Source organism: Candoia aspera, chromosome 8, assembly GCF_035149785.1.
Source record: "Candoia aspera isolate rCanAsp1 chromosome 8, rCanAsp1.hap2, whole genome shotgun sequence".
Classification (NCBI taxonomy): Eukaryota; Metazoa; Chordata; class Lepidosauria; order Squamata; family Boidae; genus Candoia; species Candoia aspera.
The window spans coordinates 39,688,378-39,707,324 of record NC_086160.1 but is presented as its reverse complement, the minus strand read 5'-3'; the positions used below and the strand labels follow the sequence as shown (position 1 = coordinate 39,707,324).

At 39.7% G+C, this 18,947-nt stretch overlaps 1 protein-coding gene across 1 annotated transcript in view; it reads left to right on the top strand.

The window, feature by feature from the left end:
- Positions 1-2,723: 2,723 nt before the first annotated feature.
- Positions 2,724-18,947, top strand: part of SMAD1 (SMAD family member 1) — a 41,927-nt gene continuing 25,703 nt past the window's right edge. Inside the window, exon 1 of the mRNA XM_063309653.1 lies at positions 2,724-3,000. The gene's annotated coding sequence lies outside the window, so the exon portion shown is untranslated. The remainder of the gene's footprint in view (positions 3,001-18,947) is intronic.

The following is an 18,947-nucleotide window of genomic DNA, read 5'->3' as shown; positions in this document are numbered from 1 at the left end:
ACACATTTTCTGCTGTCCAACATACTTCACCAACAATTCTGTTGTTGAGGCAGTCAAGGATTAGCAAAGAGCGGAATAAAAGTAGGCAAGTTTAGGAGGGTGCTATGAATCACAGGTTTAACCAACTGTCAAGTTACCATGCCTGAGAACTCTCAATTGGGCTATTTCTGAATGCAGGTCTGGTGCTCTTTTAGAAGAGCACTAAACCTGTGTCCAAAAATAGCCTAGCTAAAGGTTGCTAGCACAGAAAGGCACAGAGGATGAAATTGAAAAAAATTCTCCTGATGCACCTGCTCAGTAGAGCAACAGGTTCTAATTCTCCCAGTGTTTAAAATGGAAATACTGCGCTGCACAGAAAGTCAAGTTAAACTAGGAAAGAGAAGTGGGTTCTGCCAGCGAGGAGCTACTGGCTCTTATGCCAGTGAGAATAGTGGCAAACATGGAGGAGGGATGGGATTTCTGCCTCCTGGACCCCTTCTCTGTGTCTAACTGTCTATCAGGCTATTTCTGAATATGAATCTTGAGCTTTTTTGAAAGAGGACCAAACCTGTGTCCAAAAACTTTTTTGTCAAAATTGATTTACACTGCAAATCTGTAGATCAGCTGTTCCTCAATATCTGGGACTGCAATTGCCTAAATTCCCAGCTTTTGCTCATGCGGGCTGGTGATCTGGGAGTTGATGTTCAAGCACATCAAGAGGAGTCAACTTCAAAATATATACACAACCCCTTCTTGGCACATGGGGAGACTTTCCCCTCATTTCATCTCACCACTACCACCATGCCTGCATTTATCAGCCAACTATTTTTGGGCAAGAATTTAGTGTTTAGCTGTGCTATAGGACCAAAAAAAAGTATACATCATGAAAAAAGATGGATAAAATGTTGGCTGGCAGAGGAGTACTAAAGAGAAGAAGAAGATTGTAGAAAAGATGAAGGAATTCTTTGCATGTCCTTGCTGATGATGAAGCAGAGGTACCAGAGCTGGAATGAATTTTCAAGAAAGAATCTGAAGGCTGAGAAAATAGTGGGAAGGAAGATGGGTTTCATAATTTGTTGACAATAACTAAGTAGGGAAAGGGTGCAGAGTCCTTTTTCTGGAATTCTTTATCACCCCTTAATAGCAGCTCTGCTATTAAGGAGAAGGAGGGAGGCTTAAAAGCAGAGTACTCAGCAGCCCCCCAAAATGCTGGTCCAATGCCTCTCCTTAGGACTGGAGACATTTTTCTGGAATATTTTTCTCCTCATCCCATGCCAAATTCAGTCCATTTTTAAACCTGATCGTTCTTTTGCCTGCCGCTACCACCATACCAAATTTGGTTCCATTTTGTTGTTTTCAGAGAATTATCCTGCTGCCAGATGCCTGGACAGAATCCTAAACCCTTTACATGATTTCTTTCCAATGTGCCATGGGTTTGGAATGAATTAAGAAATGTGGGATGATCTAGAAAATTATGGGAAGTTGTGTTAATATCTGTACTGGGCAAACTGGTAGTAAGTGTGATTAAAGACACCATTATCATCCATGTAAAAAATAAAACCCTCAGAAGAACAATTATCACAGCTTCTGTAAAGGCAAACTCTGCTTTTTAAAAGCCAAATAGCTTTTAAAGTATTTTAAGAGTGTGATCAAGTATGTGGCTAGGGATCATTGATTGTCAAACACCTTCTGAAAATCTAAGTAAACGAAGTCCTATATATTAAAAAATTCCTGAGCAAACTTTACAATCACAGAAGAAAAAAGAAAGAATACCCATGAATTCTGATTACAAAGAATAAGTAAGAATAGGCCTGTGCAAATTATTTGATGAGGTGTTTTGCTCATGAATGATGCAGTTGTTCTGAGGCCCTATGGAGACCTTTGGACCTAACTGCCAGAAGACCCTCTGGCCAGAGGATTAAACCATATAGAAGCTTAAAGCTTCTAGGCATAATGGCTACCTGCAGTGTTGGAAGTAGTATTTCTCTAAATGATTTTGGCCAAGTGGAAGTTATTATTCCTCTTGTGTTCTCCTTGTGGTTCTCCTAAAAGCATAAGGTGTCCCGTAGGTTGAGTAAAATGCTGTGATTAGGTGAAACTTTGGCCTGATCCGGCACAACTCATCTGACGTTCCTAGAAGCAAGTTCTTACGGTTTTTTAGCAGGATGGTACCCAAACACCTACAACTTGTGTGTGCACCCATGTGTGAAATTGTCTGTCTGGGACCGTAGTGGGCAAATGGGACAAACTGCATTTCTGGGGAAATGGGCAATCTGACGATAGCATAGCATTTCTGGGGGAAAAAATCTGGGAGCTGGAAGCCTTTTTGAGTGCCGATCAATATGGTCAGGCTCCGGAGCTTCACAGAAACACCGACTGTCCAGCTCGGAACCATTGCTTTGTCAATTCGTAGGTCGGAGTGAGTGGGACATGCTCTCGGGATACAACTCCGCGGATTGCCATCGAAGCCGCATCTGAGTTAAAGGGAACTGGAAGCGACACCCTAAAAATCTGCCGGCTCACTGGCACCCATTGGCAAATGGCTCCGGCGAAGTTCCAATCCCATTGCAGGCCGCCGGTCCACGCCACGGCTGCGAGTCCTCCTTGGGGCGGGCTGGGGAGCGGAGAAGGAAGAGCGAGTGAAAAGTAACGAAGCGGTTTCTCCAGCCGAGCCAGCAATGCCTTCTTTGTCGGCGCGGGGGCGGGCATTTGGAGAGGATCCCTAACGTGGCCATTAGGCAGAGCGTGTGCGTGTGTATATATGTATGTTGTGTATTGGCAGTGGGGTAAGTGGAGGCTGGGTGGCTCCGACTCTCTGACGCCAGTGAGACCAGATCAATCCAGGCGCAGCGGCAGAGCGAGCGCTGGGCTGCTAAGCGGCGGCTCTGGAAGCGAGAGCGAAAGGAAGAACCAGCGGCAGCGGGTGGGACTTTGCCCGCTCGTCCAGCAGCCGCGACGCGCTGCCCGGCGCTTTGCATGATCTTTTCCTTGTTCTCTCGCCTCGCCCCTCGCGGACAGCTGGTAAGCGCTCGGCCTTCGCTACTTTGTCTCAGGCTCCGAGCTTGCCTGCATTCGGGAATCAGCCCCCACCCGCTTTTGTGTCCTTTCTCCTTTTTAAAAAACCTCCGCCGCTCTTCTTTCCTGCCGTTTCCTTCCTCGCTTTTTAAACAAAGCAACTGTGAAGAATGGAAGGGGGACAGGCAGGGTGAGGCTGAGCGGCGAAAATCTTGAATCGCGCGCGTGTGGATTAGGGAAAAGGGGAGCTTTCGTTTCTCTCATGATGGCGGCTGTGCTGGTAGAGGAGCCGAAAAGAGCGAGACGCCGCAGCCGTGGTGATTTTAATGCTCTAAAAAGTTTCCTCTCCTCCTCCTCCCCCCCTTGGGGGGGGAGGTGAAGGTATGGAGACCTTTTGTAGCTCCAGAGGTAAAATAGACCCGCCATCCCCCTCCCCCTTCTCTGCTTTCCACTTTTCTCACTGCCGCTTCTCAAGCAGGGGAGAGGGGGGAGAGAGAGAGAAATGAGAAGCGAGAGTCTCGTTCCCAGTGAGGAGATCCTGCGGCCGTCCTGGCCCCTTTGGCATTCCGAGCCAAATTGAAGAAATTTGCCACGAATTTGGCTTCAGTAGTTAAGGAAAATAAACCAACCCAACACAATAGCGCTACTCTCCCCTTTGCAGTTCAGCGATTTTCCTTTTCTTGTCTGATGCTGTGTGTGTGTGTGCTTTCCAAGCCCTATTTCTTTCCTTTTCGAGTTGCAGGTTTTTCTGCCCCAAACTTGCCTTTTTGTCGTTATTAGCGATGACCCACTCGGGAGTTTTTTGTTTGCTTTAGTAAGAACCTTTCTGTCTCCTCCCACCCATCGTCCGGGTTTATTTGGCGAGGTTTATGGGAATTCGTAGCGGAAAGCTATGACAAACCGAGGATAGCAGTTTCTTTCTGCCCTTTGTTAATAGTGGATGAGGCTGCGTGTGTGGGCTGGCTTAGAATTTCTTAATACAGGGTATGAATATGAATGGCTGCTTTAATTTGAGGAGTGGCTTTAACGCTTAAGGATAAGGCAACTGATCTTTACTGTAGCTAAATATATGTGGATACCAGTTTTAATCAACATTTATTTTTATTACACTGGGAAGCAATCGTTGTTTGCCCTAGGACCAAAAAGTAGATATAAACTCTAGGAAGAGTTCCATGGTGAAGATGACCAGATTCCAGCTGGGTCCAGCACGAATTCCTCCTGCATGCTAGCAAAGAAGAATTTATGCTTGAATTGTAGCCATAAGGAAAACACAGTCTCCTTTAAGAAACAACTGGCAGAGGCTTTGTTCTATCTAACCTGCTGCCCCTGCAATTGTGCATCTTTATTTAAGAATTGGAAATGAACTGCAACTGCAGAGGTTCACTGACCAAGCACTAGTTACTTGGTTGCAGCAACAATAAGACAGCATTCCTCCAGGCAGCTGCCACTATGGCATTCTTATTTTTATATGTGCGCTTTGCATCCAGAAAGGGCTGAGGATGACCTGCTGAGGACAGAAGAGGCCACTTAGCATAACTATTGTGACTTCTCTTTGAAAAGCTTTTGGAACTGCCTAACCTCTTGATAACAGGAATACTTGGACCTTCTTTTCTCAAGGCATAACTCAGTCTTCAGGGCAAGATTGCAGAAGCTAAAACAGCCTAAAAACTTCCTAGCCACCACCCCTGATAAGATCACTTCAGTTCAAGGCCAGATCCGGTTACAAGGGTACTGATTTGTCCTTGTTTTAATTCTGACCCTTTCAACCCCCTCCGCATAATCAAATACAGTTCTCTTCTGCAGTGTCCTTCTCCTTCCTTGTGGTTTTTTTGTGCATACCCCTGATCAGATGACTCCGCTGTTTACAGAGGCTAAGACAATACAGATTTGAGATAAGTACACTGATGGTTGAGAAGCTCTAAGGCTACAATTACATAAGTTCCGATGAAGAATTTGTATTTTTCTGCTTCCCCCTGCTGCCCCCCACCCTTTGTTAATGCACATCTGCCATTATTCACAAAGGATGCTTTTTCTGCTTCAGGCTAGAGTTGAAGAAATCTTTTCAAACTTGCTTAAACTGGATGCTGCCTTCACACTCTCCAATGAATATATTTGCATATGTATCTCCACGGCTATAAATTATCCCACCCATCATTTCTTTGTAGTTTTCTTTTCAGTAAAATCGATTGTGGGAGAACTCCCTGCAATGTCTATAATACTTTATACTGCATGCCCTGTTGCAGTAATAAGGCAGAGGTGGAAAAGGGTGGCCAATATTTTAATTTTTTTTAGCATTGGTGAAACTGAGAAGATGTCTCTTTGTCCTCCCTACATATGTGTGTATGGTTTGCTGGAAAGAGATGTGATACGAAAAAACTGTTCCGATGTTTACAACTGTAGGAAAAAATTCTGGTTGGAGATATTCATATATAACTTAGACATGTAGGAACACTGAATTATTGATGGCTATACAACATCATAGATTTACTATCCATTTCAAATGACCTTGTATTAGCATTATAAAAAGCCCAGTTTTTCACATATACAATATATACTGGCAGCGAATGAAGTGATGTGTAAAATTCAGTCTAATTCTGAAAAGAAAGGCATTAACTTTTAAACTGACAGTGATTATTTCCAGATAAATTTCTTACTGCATTCCAGCTTAATGTATGTAAAGGCAAGATCGGTCTAGGGAGTAGGTAAACTTAAATTAAGTTGTGCTGGTAATGCAGTGTAGCCCATCCTGTCAAATATAAGTGGTTTCCCTTGGTGTGTAATCTTGCAAGGCTAATGGAGGCATCATCTAACTTTATAAATAATGTAGGCTGTATATAATGTGGATTCCCTAGAGACTGCAGAGAGCATCATTACTAGCCTTTCCAACCTGCTGTAGATCTCAAATTGACTTACAGCAGTAAAATGCAAAATGATACATCAGGGTGACATGAGTGGGTCAGCTTGTGAACTTGTTAGTTCAGTTATCATAATTAAATCTATTAAGAAATCAAATACTAGAACTGTGATGTTATTTTTTTATTTATAGATAATACAGAGATGAAGATTTTAAAAAATACAAAGAGAATGTTGGTTCTTTCTGCAATAGTTTTCTTTTGTTCCCTTAAACAGAGCAGTGTATTAATAAACGAAAACCATTGAGTATAAGCATTTCTAAAAAGCTGCTGTATCTTAACTTTCCACATGCTCAGTAGTTTTGTAATACTAAAAACTAGAACATTGGGGAACTTAGCTTTAGGTCCCTGGTCATCTATAGGATTCAAGTGTCACTTTTGGCAAGTCTCTGTCTACTGAGTTTGACTCTGAATTGTATATTTGAAGGGTTGCTGTGGGCAAAGGGGGGGGATTAATGTGTAACAAATCTGCTAAAGAAAGCAGCTTTGTCCTTAGGCAGATATTTTGTACTTAATTCAGATTGTGACTGCAACAAACTTCCTGGCAGTTATGAAATCATAGATCCAACTCCAAGTATCAAATAACACACAAGCAAAACTAAACTCTTTGTTACTCTTTTGTGTGTGCGTGGTTCAGTTCATGGCACTGGTAGGTTCTTGTACACAACAGACCCATCAAGGTTTCTCTTAACCAAGAAAGGCTTCCGTCAACAACAATTAGTGGGCCACTACAAATTAACTTATTAATGAGGTTGGAAAAGAGAAGATTGAATTACCAGAAGTCCCTGGAATGTACTTTCACTTGAATTAGGATGATTTGTTTTTCAGTCTGGGTCAGTGCAGGAAATGATCATACTGAATGAAGGACGGAAATCTTTCTCTAACAGATTTCTTTCTGGTAAGCACGTGACTAATCACACATCCAGATTGGGATGAGATCAAAAGGAATGAAAAGGCTGTTCTGTCAGCTGCTACTGCACATGTGTAGCAGCTACAGTTTTAGGGCAAGGTCCAAGTCCACCCTCAGTTGTAGAAGCTCACTAGTGACTTTAGACCAGTCATCCTCTTAGTCCAAATCTACATCATAGATAAAATTGGAGGCAAAAATTCTATGCTTGCTGCCTTAAAGTCCTGGGAGGAAATGCAAAATATGAATATAAATATACAAAATAAAATACACAGTTGCCTATCTGGCTGTGGAATCCAGGCTATGTTATACAATCAGCATTCTGTGGGTCCATACAGATGGGTGGTTTATAACCAAGCATTCTTAAATTTGGAGTAAAAATTTAAGCAAATCTTAACAGTCTTTGGGGTTTTAACAAAGAAACACCCTCTAAATTTTTGTGAAAATTTATTTAGTGGAATGAAAGTGGGCTGCTTGGGGGACAGAGAACCTGGTCATATTTTTATGCAGTGGTTGAAAATAAGCAGTTGGCTGGCGTATGCTGCTTTATCGGGTTTACTAAGCTGTTTCGGCCAGTAGTGCAGCTAGGCAAATCTGTGGTGGTTTGCTTATTACTACATGAGTTGAAAATATTTTCAATGAGAAAGGTACCTGATCACATCATTGGCCCAGCCCATCAGTGCTGCGCACTGTAAAATTTTGTTAGAGTCCAACTGTATATTTGGAGTCTGTTGAACAAAGGTTTTTAGATATAACCACAGTGCAGTAAATAGAGTTGCACAGCAGCTGCATACCAGTTAGTAAGTTAGTTTGTGTGCACATCAAGGAAGTCCAGGATAGATTTGCTGCATTTGAAGGGGTAAGGTCTTCTTGCTTTTGAGTTACTGCTTGGCTCCTACAATACAGGATGGTTCATTTGCTCTCCAAAACATCTGAAGCTAAGAATATAAAATGAAATTCGTAAGGAGAAAATAGTTGTCGGTAGTCTTATGATCCATCTACAATTGAATTTTTTTCTGGAAATCTTTTAATTGTTCACATACTAATTTTAGCACACCTGAGGAACTGTGGGCATGTGTATGTATATGTGTATTAAATGTTTACTGTGTTACATTATATTTTCGAAGACTCAGGTAGAAAAACAACGTAACACTAAAACCTGCTGATGCCCTTACCACAAAAATAACATTGTATCAGTTATTCATTAAAATACTACAACCAAAGGTCTCCCAATATTCAATATTGATTGCTAGGCATCAGGTACCTGTTATAACAAGTTGAGTTTTCATTGCTTTATGAGATGCCAAAAGTGTATTCCATGACCCACTTTTTGTGGGAGCAAAGTCCTCAGCAGACCTTTCTAGGCATCTACGCAGAACAGATAGAATCACATTTCATAAGGAGGTCCCTCATATCTCTGGATCTGCTCCAATTAGGGCTGTATATGGTCTACCTTGCAACTGACTAGTGAAAAAAAACTGGCTGTTCTCCTTGGCTGTGGGGCAGAGTGAGAGTTGAGCCCCTGCTGGATAGTTTTTATGAGGGGGGGGTGGTTATATGTTGTTTTGGGGGCCATTCATGATTTCTTTTTTGTGTTCTATAATTTTTCATTTTAATTGTAAGCCCTCAAAAGCTGTGAGTAAGGTAGCCTCTAAATCAGAGTTTCTCAACCTTGGCAATTTTAAGAAGTGTGGACTTTAACACCCAGAATTATGGGAATTGAAGTCTACACATCTTAAAGTTGCCAAGGTTGAGAAACCCTGCTCTAAATTGTACAAATAAATTTAGTTACAATTCTTGATTTTTAGTCTTATTTTATTTCTGGTTGTCTAAATTTAATTTGAATTGTATTTCTGGTTTTCTTTTGCAGTGCATTGACAAAATTGAAATACTTTCTATAGAGAACATTTTGTATCACATTGTGTTTGTTACCTTATGAACCCATCTTTATATGCTTTGAAACTTGAGAATACTTTAGGATACATTAGTAGTTTGGTTCTGGAAACCTGACTTGGAACAGGAGCATACTTTAAAAAGAATAATTATAGTGAGAAGTCTGGAGTCTTATTGTTTCTTTAGGTTCAGTCCCTGCCATCGACATTCAGTATGGACAGAGGCTAGGCTACAGCTAACTAAACTTGCATATATATAAAATTGTCATTCTGAAGCATATTCTATTGTTTTTAAATGATGTATTTAGACAGTATGCTTATTTTAATTCAAATATTTCTTTAAAGTACCTCATCAGATTGGATTCCAGGATAATACATAGCATAATTTTAAAAACTAAGCAAATTAAATGGGAGGAGTGTCAGGCTGAGAGTTTAGGCAGTTGAAAATGCTGAGTACAAGAATCCAAACTGAGGTATCCTTGAAGGATAGCTGTACCTCTTCTTGAATACATTCAGTGAAGCAGCGACCACCCCTTAGGACCGTTTTTCTGACATTCAAACAGAATCTATCTTCTTGCAACATAAATACTGCATTCCAAGTCCTGTCCTTCAGCAAAGTGGAAAATGGGACTTGGCTTTCTCAGTGAGCCAGCCTTTCACTCCTTTTTCTCAAGGCTGGCCATGCCCAGCTCCTAGAATGTCTTTTCTTAGGAGTTTCTAATTCCCTGATCATATTTTTGTCCTTTATTAAACCTGTTCCAGTTTCTCTGAACTCTTGTTAAAATATTATGGCCAGAATGAGACACAATACCTTGAGGTGATGTCTGACCACCATCAAATGGAATGGAATTAACATGTTCTTTGTGTTGGAAGCTACACTTCTGTTAACACAGCCTAATTGTTCATATGTCTTTTTTGTTGCCAAATCAAACTGCTGACTCAAAGCTGATTTGCAATTAGCTACTATTCCAGTACTTTTTTTTGACAACTACTATTACCAGACCTGTGCATCTGATTTTTATTTCTTAACCAAGAACATTGCATTTGTTTTGGTTAAATTTCATTCCGTTATTTATAATCATTTTCTGTAACCTATAAAATCATCTCAATTTTTCTTTCTTTTGGGTAGTACCTTTCACAATCAGTTTTGTGTCATCTGCAAATCAGATAAGCATTCCTCTATCCTTATTGAAGCAGGTTGTTGGAGACTACACAGCTCAAAATTTTACCTTTTGGTAACTTACTGGACACCTCAATTCAGTTTGATGAGCACTTTTTATTTTATTACTGTAATATACAAATGACTAGTAAAAAGTAAATATAAAATACAGAACAATATATTTTAAAAAATACCCAAAAGAAAATAAACTAAGAAGGGGAAAAAAACAAATTCACACATGGACATACATTAAAACAAACAAACAAACAAACAGCAGCTACTACAGTAATTACAGTAGTAAATACGTAATGGCAACTCCATTTTTGAGCAACAAATTAAACCTTGCTCATACAGAATCGTATTGATCAGTTTTTCCATTTCATCAATAAAGAGTCAGTTTAAAATCTGAAAGTGAACACATACAGTATCTTCAATCTAGGATTTTAAGTAGGCTTTTTTTTCCCCATCTAAGCAAAACTATCATTTTGGCTATACACCAAGTCTATGAATCTGATGTTTTTCAAAATAAATTCCAATTTTAGGTATACAATGTAACATTACACCAACATCTTTAACTATCATTATGCTTTACAAAATCATATGAACAGTGATTTGAATATTAGCCCAAATGGAAGTCAAGCAAGCCTAAAACATACTTTAAAAGTCCCCTCAAATAATTAATCTCTAACTTTAAAAAGAGAATACCCAGTACTTTAAATATCCTCTATTGACTAGTATCAAACTTCGGAGATTTTCAATTCCTGCAATTCCTCCTTCCTTAGCCTGTCGAAATACTCATATTTAACACCTTTAGTTAACGGGATTCAAAATATAACAGATTTGCTTTATCCTCTACTACTATCTATCTTCAAAACCTGGTATTATGTTTCTGGAAAATTGCATTTTGATTTCTTTTCTCCTGCAAAATTGACACTATGAGGTAATCCAGATCTCAGATTTGATAAAAGAATGGCTTTATGGAAGGATGCTGGAATCTTTATATTGGATCAACTAGTATATAATAACTTAGTTTTTATGATATTCATGTTTTAGGATAAATACCATTTGTCAGTTGCTACACACTGGCAGTATTTGCAGTTATAGTAGTTACTGAAATCTTGATTCAGATCAGTAGCGTTTTCAGCCCCACAGACACCTAAGTTATTAGATGAGATCATTGATGCCTTGAGACCAAAAAGCCCATAATCAGTCTTTATAGATACCTATTAACAATAAATTGATATGCATACTTTAAAGATGGAATTGAATAAGGAACTGGAGAGCCCTATTTTCCCTAAACAATGGGAGAATGTTTTACCCTTAATATCAAAAACTTTTTAGATCCTAGATTACGTTTTAACATTTTAAAACACAATTACATTTGTTTTAAAACATGACATTGATTAAGATTTTTCAATTCTTTATTCTAAAACTCTTTCAGTTGTCTGCCAAAAAAATCTTTAAATTTAGAAATCTTTCAAAACTTTTTTCAATAGAACAAGTAATGTGGGAGTTTTAGAAGGCACTAAGGAGGTCAGACAAATTGAACAGGAAAAAAAAATGATTTCATTCAATATACTGCCAGCCTACCCTTTATTAGCTTGCTAACCAGAATACAAGGTACTTTGTTGAATTTATTGAATTCAAGAGATGTTACATCTAGATAAGCCTGAAATCCAGTAGGGAATTAATCAGTCATAAATAAGATACAATTAGTCTGGCAAGGCCTGTTCTTCATAAATTTATGTTGACTTTTGGTAGTTACCACACTGTTTTTAAGGTGTTTACTGATCAGTCTCTCTGATCTGCTGTAGAATTTTTTGAAGGATTATCTTTGGCTGGGGTATAGTTCTCTGGATCATCCTTTCCTCCTATTATCAAGGTAGGAACATAATTTGCCCTTGTTCAGGTGTCTGGCATTTCTCTCCATGATTTCTCAGAGACATTATGTAAGAGTTCAGCCAGACATGCTCTCCACAGTATTGCCAAGTTCATCCATCTGGTTTCTGAGCAAATGAGGATACTTTTGATATACAGTGCAACTCTTCATCCCTTTCTGTTGCTTCTCTTTCTGTAGAACTAACTGTTCAAAATGCCTTATGCCACCAAAATGATTTTGAAGGTGGCAACAAAACTGTTTTGAAAATATGTCAGACTTAAAACACTAGGCAAGGCAATAAATCGTGGCATTCAACTCAAGCCTGTGTTCAGGAATTTGATTACAGAAGAAATTTTATAGACATGACATAGTTAGGTAAGAAATAATACTTATATATAAAGTTCTCCCTACGGTAGAACACAGAAACCAAACCTTTATATGTGTCTCTGCTCCAGGTTTTAAATGTTCAGTCCTTTCTCCTCCTCCTCCTTCAAGTCAACCAATTTTGGGCCATTCTTTTTCCAGTCTTGAGAGTCAGAGACATCTGCTCAGTTTAAGGTTCTCTCTGGCCTGAGAATTGGAAGTTCCTAGTGCATCAACATTAGCTTTTACAGAAGACATTCTGTAAGTCAAGAAAGCCGCACTTTTTAATTATGTAACATATTTATGGTGAGCAATTCCTTCTCAGACTCTCAGAAGCAACCTGATATTGAATTAGTTTTGCCTGAAAAAAATACATGTAGAGAGTAAGGAAGAATAATTTGACAGAGATAGACCAGATCCATTACCAAAGTGACAAGGGGGAAAAACATGGCTGAAGTCCAAAACAAGAAGATATGCACAAGCAACCCAGGCAAACACTTCCCTAATTCGTATGAGTACCGGGGGATGGGGGGGGGGAGGGAGTAAAGCACAGTCAGACTTGCAAGATTCTATTACTATAGCCAGTATTAATTAAAGTAGCTTTAGCCTTCTTGTGGAGTTGATTTCATGCTTTGATATACCTAGTGGGGCTGACAATACAGGTAGAAACCATACCTCCTGCCCAACATGGATTGGCTTACAGCTCTTTAAGAGACACCAAAAAAAATAACATTCTTACTTCATTATAGGTAAGTCTTACATTTGATACTTGGCAACTGCTGGAATTTTTTCACAATAGCTCCTTTGCATTTTTTTATAATAAAAGCTCAGAAGGCAGAAGAAAATAAGGGATTATCTCCTGTTTTGCGTCCGACTTCTCTCAGAAGGGAGATGTTATACCACTGGGGGAATAAGGGAACTGCAGCTTAGGATAGATGGAGAGAGGATGAGAGAGAATTTAGCTGATTTAAACAAATTCATATTTCCAAGAACAGCTGGATTACATCCCAGTGCACTGAAGGAACTAGTGAAGGTCATTGTAGAACCAGTCTCAGTAATCATTGAGAACTCCTGGTGAGGTCCCAGAAGACTGGAGGACAGAAAATTCTATCCCCACCTTCAAAAAGAGGAAGAAAGTGGTTCTGAGAAACAACAGATCTGTCAGTTTGACATCTGTACTGGGCACAATCCTTGAATAGATGAACAAGCAGCATATTTGTGAACACTTTAGATAGGCTTGGCGCAATTAATAGGAGCCAGCATGGGTTTGTCACAAACAATCATGCCAAATTAATCTTATTTCCTTCTCTGATAAAATTACTAGAGTAGTAGTTCAGGGGAATGCCATAAACACTGTCTACCTGGAACTTAGCGAAGCCTTCAGCAGAGGGCCTCATGATATTTCTCTTAATAACATGGTAAAATATGGGCTGTGTGATGCTATTGTTAGATAGACTCACAGTTGGCTAAATGATAACTCCTAAAGAGTGTTGGTTAATGGTTCTATTTCAACTTGAAGAGAGATATTAGATGGGATACCACATCTGTCCTGTCCCCTGTGCTGTTCAATATTTTGATTAATGACTTGCATGAGGGAGTTGAGGGAAGATTTATAAAGTTTGCAGATTACCAAACCTGGGAGGGGTGGCTAATATTTTAGAAGAAAGGGAAAAGATTTTAAAAGTCTAGGTAATATTGAACAATGATATGAAATGAATAGGATGGAATCTAATAAGGACAAATGTAAAATTCTGCACATAAAGCATAGGTATAAGTTGGGAAGACCTAACTTGGCAGTCATACATGTGAAAGAGATCTGAATATGAGTGTGTGTGTGTGTGTGTATTATCACAAGTTAAGCATGAGCCAGAAGTTTGATGCAGCTGCTAACAAGGCAAATGTTCTCTAGTGCATAGAATCCAAATCATGGGAGATAATTGTTCTATCCTGGTCAGACCCCATTTTGGAAACTTGTGTCAAGCTCTGATCACCATAGTTGAAAAGAGACAATAATAGATTGGAGGAAGTTCAGAGGAAGGCTACCAAGGTGGTAAAGGATCTAGAAACCAAGCCTAGTGAGAAATAGTTGAAGGATCTGGATATGAAGAGACAACTAAGGTGAGCTATAATAGCAGTCATCAAATATCTGAAGGGTTTGCCATACAGACAAAGGAGTGCACTTTTTCCTCTGTTGTCTCAGAGTGCAAGACCAGAACCAGTGGGCTATAACAGTGAAGGAGGCTCAGGCTAAACATCAGGAGGAACCTGCTGTTCTATCGGCTGTCAGCTAGTGGAACAGGGGTGAATGGTGAAGGGTGAGTTCTCTTTCACTAGAGGTCTTCAAAGAAAAGCCAGATGGTCATCTGTCAGAAATGTGCTGATGTATCCTGTACTGGACAGGGAAGTAGACTACATGGCCTCTGGTCCTTTCCAACTCTGATTCTAAATCTCCTTAACATAAATTCTTGTACCCTTGAGTCCTCCTTTATCTGTTTCTAGTCCAGCTTTCAAGGAAAACCCAGAAACTGTTTGCTAAGAAGTTATTTGAGGGTAGGGCATTAAGACCTCTGACCCCAACCTTGATACCCTCCAGATGTGTGGATCCATTCACATAGCTCTCAGCAATAGTTACAACTGGGTTTAAAATATAAATAAGATAATATGGGAGGTGTATTCAAGTATTTGTGTTATCTCATAAACCATGATTAAAGAAAAATAGCTTCCTGTATGTGTTTTCTTCGGCAATAGAATCAGCATTTCTTTGTGCAGGCTTTAGATTATTGCTATTTGCAAGTTTTAATACTTAAAAGAAAATCTGCTTTCTGACCTTCTTAGTATACCTTTGCACTATATTAAGACATCATCCCATTTAAGTTGGGAAACCTTGATTAAGCCAATGGAAAATGTAAGTATAAATACTACTTGTATCTGAAAATTCATGAAATGCTGAATACATGAAACCATTTTTTTAAACCTCTGCAACTTAAACTATCAAACGCAGAAGAATTTACTTTTGAAGCATGGTACAGTTCTTCAGTAAAACTTGAGGATATCTGCTGTAAACTATGTAATATGGTATCCAATTTTCTTTATTGTTGTACCTTATCCATTAATTCTTGAGGCTATATAAATTCAGGAGACAAATTATGCTATATGAGTTTTTTAAATGTGACTCCTTTGTCTGACATTAGGACATTTCTCTGATGTTGTATATGTTCGAAGTATGATTAATAATATGGTCAATTTTCATTGTAGTTAAAGCAGTGAACTAACACAATTACTTTGGTTGCATGAAAAAGTCCTGATTGGTTGAAATAGCAATATATATGGCACCACAATAATGCTTAGTTTGGAAGCATGACTGACTCATCTGTTCAGAGATGCAACAACTTTTTATGCATGAAAACAAATAGGGGAAAACAGGCATTTATTGTCAGCAGTGTTTAGCTTAGTTTAACACTTGCTTATACTGGCATTCTGTGAGGAAACCGTGAGCATGTCTAGTTCTGTCAGTATTCCAAATAGCTTGGAAATGTCTATTGCAAATTTGATTAGAGGCAGAATGTACAAGTTATAGCTTGTTCCACTTCGTTGAAAAAATTCGTAGGCTTTCAGAGTGAAAGAAAAAGCTATGGAATTGTTTCAGTATATTTTAGTATTCTTGGGTGTAGGCTCAAGTGAAGGAGTAATATAGTCGGGAGTAGGAAGTTTGAAGAGGATACTTAGTGGTAATTCTGCAAACTTGGGGAGTGGGAAAGGTTCTGATTTGGAGATTGCTTAATCAGATTATTGTCTAGAGCATTTGCCCTTTCAAATCATGAAAAGAATTGCAGCTTGATAAAATCCATACTAATTTTGGGTTAATGGTACATTAAAATTAGATGCAGTCTTGAGTCTAACACCAAAGTGTGCAGTTTATTGTCAGATAATACGAAGTGCTTGTTTTTATATACAGTATAATATAATCTGAATCAATATTTTTGTTTGCTTGTTTTGGCTTATCAAATGGCTTGACTGCAACTGTGGTGGGCTGTAAATTGAGTTTATAAATTAGCGTTTTTCAACTAACAATTCAGTAAAGTATTATTTGATGTTGTGTATGAAACCATCTTCAGCAAAGGATCGTTACCTTGTCGTGGTGCTGGAGCTTGAGCACCTCAATGATGCCATGAGCTAAACCGTGAAGGGCCACCCAAGACGGGAAGGTCATGACAGAGAGGTCAGACTAAATGCGATCCCTGGGGAAGGTAATGGCAACCCACCTCAGTATTCTTGCCGCGAAAACTAAATGGATCAGTACAACCAGAGATATGTCGGTATACCATCGGAAGGTGAGACCCCCAGGTCGGAAGATGGTCAAAATGCTACTGGGGAGGAACAGAGGATGAGCTCAACTAGCCCCAGACGTGATGACGCAGCTAGCTCAAAGCCGAAAGGACGGCTAGCGGCCGACGGTGCTGGTGGTGAACGGCGAATCCGATGTTCTAAGGATCAACACACCATCGGAACCTGGAATGTAAGATCTATGAGCCAGGGCAAATTGGATGTGGTTATTGGTGAGATGTCAAGATTAAAGATAGACATTCTGGGCGTCAGTGAACTGAAATGGACTGGAATGGGCCACTTCACATCAAATGACCACCAGATCTACTACTGCGGACAAGAGGACCACAGAAGAAATGGAGTAGCCTTCATAATTAATAGTAAAGTGGCTAAAGCAGTGCTTGGATACAACCCAAAAAACGACAGAATGATCTCAATTCGAATTCAGGGCAAGCCATCTAACATCACAGTGATCCAAATATACGCCCCAACCACAAATGCTGAAGAAGCTGAAGTAGAGCAGTTCTATGAGGATCTGCAGCACCTACTGGGCAACACGCCTAAAAGAGATGTTATTTTCATCACAGGAGACTGGAATGCTAAGGTGGGCAGTCAAATGACACCTCGAATTACAGGTAAGTATGGCCTGGGAGAACAAAACGAAGCAGGACACAGGCTGATAGAATTTTGCCAAGACAATTCACTCTGCATAACAAACACTCTCTTCCAACAACCTAAGAGACGGCTTTATACATGGACTTCACCAGATGGACAACACCGAAATCAGATTGATTACATCCTTTGCAGCCAAAGGTGGCGGACATCTGTACAGTCGGTAAAAACAAGGCCTGGAGCTGACTGTAGTTCAGATCACGAACTTCTTCTTGCACAATTTAGGATCAGACTAAAGAGATTAGGGAAGACCCACAGATCAGCTAGATATGAGCTCACTAATATTCCTAAGGAATATGCAGTGGAGGTGAAGAATCGATTTAAGGGACTGGACTTAGTAGATAGGGTCCCGGAAGAACTCTGGACAGAAGTTGGCAGCATTGTTCAGGAGGCGGCAACAAAATACATCCCAAAGAAAGAGAAAACCAAGAAGGCAAAATGGCTGTCTGCTGAGACACTAGAAGTAGCCCAAGAAAGAAGGAAAGCAAAAGGCAACAGTGATAGGGGGAGATATGCCCAATTAAATGCAAAATTCCAGAGGTTAGCCAGAAGAGATAAGGAATTATTTTTAAACAAGCAATGCGCGGAAGTGGAAGAAGACAATAGAATAGGAAGGACAAGAGACCTCTTCCAGAAAATTAGAAACATTGGAGGTAAATTCCAGGCAAAAATGGGTATGATCAAAAACAAAGATGGCAAGGACCTAACAGAAGAAGAAGAGATCAAGAAAAGGTGGCAAGAATATACAGAAAACCTGTATAGGAAGGATAACAATATCGGGGATAGCTTTGACAGTGTGGTCGGTGAGCTAGAGCCAGACATCCTGAAGAGTGAGGTTGAGTGGGCCTTAAGAAGCATTGCTAATAACAAGGCAACAGGAGACGACGGCATCCCAGCTGAACTGTTCAAAATCTTGCAAGATGATGCTGTCAAGGTAATGCATGCTATATGCCAGCAAATTTGGAAAACACAAGAATGGCCATCAGACTGGAAAAAATCAACTTATATCCCCATACCAAAAAAGGGAAACACGAAAGAATGTTCAAACTATCGAACAGTGGCACTCATTTCACATGCCAGTAAGGTAATGCTCAAGATCCTGCAAGGTAGACTTCAGCAGTTCATGGAGCGAGAATTGCCAGATGTACAAGCTGGGTTTAGAAAAGGCAGAGGAACTAGAGACCAAATTGCCAATATCCGCTGGATAATGGAAAAAGCCAGGGAGTTTCAGAAAAACATCTATTTCTGTTTTATTGACTATTCTAAAGCCTTTGACTGTGTGGACCATAACAAATTGTGGCAAGTTCTTAGTGGTATGGGGATACCAAGTCATCTTGTATGCCTCCTGAAGAATCTGTATAACGACCAAGTAGCAACAGTAAGAACAGACCACGGAACAACAGACTGGTTTAAGATTGGGAAAGGAGTACGGCAGGGCTGTATACTCTCACCCTACCTATTCAACTTGTATGCAGAACACATCATGCGACAAGCTGGCCTTGAGGAATCCAAGGCTGGAGTTAAAATCTCTGGAAGAAACATTAACAATCTCAGATATGCAGATGATACCACTTTGATGGCTGAAAGTGAAGAGGAACTGAGGAGCCTTATGATGAAGGTGAAAGAAGAAAGTGCAAAAGCTGGTTTGCAGCTAAACCTCAAAAAAACCAAGATTATGGCAACCAGCTTGATTGATAACTGGCAAATAGAGGGAGAAAATGTAGAAGCAGTGAAAGACTTTGTATTCCTAGGTGCAAAGATTACTGCAGATGCTGACTGCAGTCAGGAAATCAGAAGACGCTTAATCCTTGGAAGAAGAGCAATGACAAATCTCGATAAAATAGTT